Source organism: Phalangium opilio, unplaced genomic scaffold, assembly GCF_054372755.1.
Source record: "Phalangium opilio isolate 3A_F unplaced genomic scaffold, DU_Popi_V2 ptg001675l_1, whole genome shotgun sequence".
NCBI lineage: Eukaryota > Metazoa > Arthropoda > Arachnida > Opiliones > Phalangiidae > Phalangium > Phalangium opilio.
In genome coordinates, this window is record NW_028324261.1 from 2,156,341 (window position 1) to 2,158,732 (window position 2,392).

Consider the following 2,392-nt stretch of genomic DNA (forward strand, 5'->3'; position numbering starts at 1 on the left):
GTGGCTCAATGGTTAGCGCGTTCAGCTGTTAACCAATAGGTTGGTGGTTCGAGCCCACCCGGGAGCGGTGTTGTGTGATCTCAAGTGTAACGTAGAAAGCCAAAGTTTTTCCACAATACCTGACGACCATTTAATTTTTGGGCTTCCGTGGCGCAATGGTTAGCGCGTTCGGCTGTTAACCAATAGGTTGGTGGTTCGAGCCCATCCGGGAGCGGTGTTGTGAGGTCTCAGATGTGACGTTAAAAGTCAAGGTTTTTACACAATACCTGACGAGCATTTAATTTTTGGGCTCCCGTGGCGTTATGGTTAGCGCGTTCAGCTGTTAATCGAAAGGTTGGTGGTTCGAGCCCACCCGGGAAAGGTGTTGTGGGGTCTCAAATGTAACGTAGAAAGCTAAAGTTTTTCCACAATAGCTGACAACCATTTAATTTCTGAGCTTCCGTGGCTCAATGGTTAGCGCGTTCAGCTGTTAACCAATAGGTTGGTGGTTCGAGCCCACCCGGGAGCGGTTTTGTGTGATCTCAAGTGTAACGTAGAAAGCCAAAGTTTTTCCACAATACCTGACGACAATTTAATTTTTGGGCTTCCGTGGCGCAGTAATTAGCGCGTCTAGCTCTTAATCGAAAGGTTGGTGGTTCGAGCCCACCCGGAAGAGGTGTTGTGAGGTCTCAGATGTGACGTTAAAAGTCAAGGTTTTTACACAATACCTGACGAGCATTTAATTTTTGGGCTCCCGTGGCGTTATGGTTAGCGCGTTCAGCTGTTAATCGAAAGGTTGGTGGTTCGAGCCCACCCGGGAAAGGTGTTGTGGGGTCTCAAATGTAACGTAGAAAGCTAAAGTTTTTCCACAATAGCTGACAACCATTTAATTTCTGAGCTTCCGTGGCTCAATGGTTAGCGCGTTCGGCTGTTAACCAATAGGTTGGTGGTTCGAGCCCATCCGGGAGCGGTGTTGTGTGATCTCAAATGTAACGTAGAAAGCCAAAGTTTTTCCACAATACATGACGACCATTTAATTTTTGGGCTTCCGTGGCGCAATGGTTAGCACGTTCGGCTGTTAACCAATGGGTTGGTGGTTCGAGCCCATCCGGGAGCCGTGTTGTGAGGTCTCAGATGTGACGTAAAAAGTCAAGGTTTTCCACAATACCTGACAACCATTTAATTTCGGAGCTTCCGTGGCTCAATGGTTAGCGCGTTCGGCTGTTAACCAATAGGTTGGTGGTTCGAGCCCACCCGGGAGCGGTTTTGTGGGATCTGAAATGTAACGTAGAAAGCCAAAGTTTTTGCACAATAAATGACGACCATTTAATTTTTGGGCTTCCGTGGCGCAATGGTTAGCGCGTTCGGCTGTTAACCAATAGGTTGGTGGTTCGACCCCATCCGGGAGCGGTGTTGTGAGGTCTCAGATGTGACGTAAAAAGTCAAGGTTTTTACATAATACCGGACGAGCATTTAACTTTTGGGCTTCCGTGGCGCAATGGTTAGCGCGTTCGGCTGTTAACCAATAGGTTGGTGGTTCGAGCCCATCCGGGAGCGGTGTTGTGAGGTCTCAGATGTGACGTTAAAAGTCAAGGTTTTTACACAATACCTGACGAGCATTTAATTTTTGGGCTCCCGTGGCGCTATGGTTAGCGCGTTCAGCTGTTAATCGAAAGGTTGGTGGTTCGAGCCCACCCGGGAAAGGTGTTGTGGGGTCTCAAATGTAACGTAGAAAGCTAAAGTTTTTCCACAATAGCTGACAACCATTTAATTTCTGAGCTTCCGTGGCTCAATGGTTAGCGCGTTCGGCTATTAACCAATAGGTTGGTGGTTCGAGCCCACCCGGGAGCGGTGTTGTGGGATCTGAAATGTAACGTAGAAAGCCAAAGTTTTTGCACAATAAATGACGACCATTTAATTTTTGGGCTTCCGTGGCGCAATGGTTAGCGCGTTCGGCTGTTAACCAATAGGTTGGTGGTTCGACCCCATCCGGGAGCGGTGTTGTGAGGTCTCAGATGTGACGTTAAAAGTCAAGGTTTTTACATAATACCTGACGAGCATTCAACTTTTGGGCTTCCGTGGCGCATTGGCTAGCGCGTTCGGCTGTTAACCAATAGGTTGGTGGTTCGAGCCCATCCGGGAGCGGTGTTGTGAGGTCTCAGATGTGACGTAGAAAGTCAAGGTTTTTACACAATACCTAACGATCATTTAACTTTTGGGCTTCCGTGGGGCAGTGGTTAGCGCGTTCGGCTGTTAACCAATAGGTTGGTGGTTCGAGCCCATCCGGGAGCGGTGTTGTGAGGTCTCAGATGTGACGTAAAAAGTCAAGGTTTTTACACAATACCTGACGAGCATTTAACTTTTGGGCTTCCGTGGCGCAATGGTTAGCGCGTTCGGCTGTTAACCAATAGGT

The 2,392-nt window shown here is 48.3% G+C and overlaps 1 non-coding gene across 1 annotated transcript; it reads left to right on the forward strand.

Annotated features, from left to right (window-relative positions):
• Positions 1 to 1,757: 1,757 nt before the first annotated feature.
• Positions 1,758 to 1,830, forward strand: TRNAN-AUU (transfer RNA asparagine (anticodon AUU)). The gene has a single exon. It is a non-coding gene; the product is annotated as a tRNA-Asn (tRNA).
• The last annotated feature ends 562 nt before the right edge of the window (positions 1,831 to 2,392 follow it).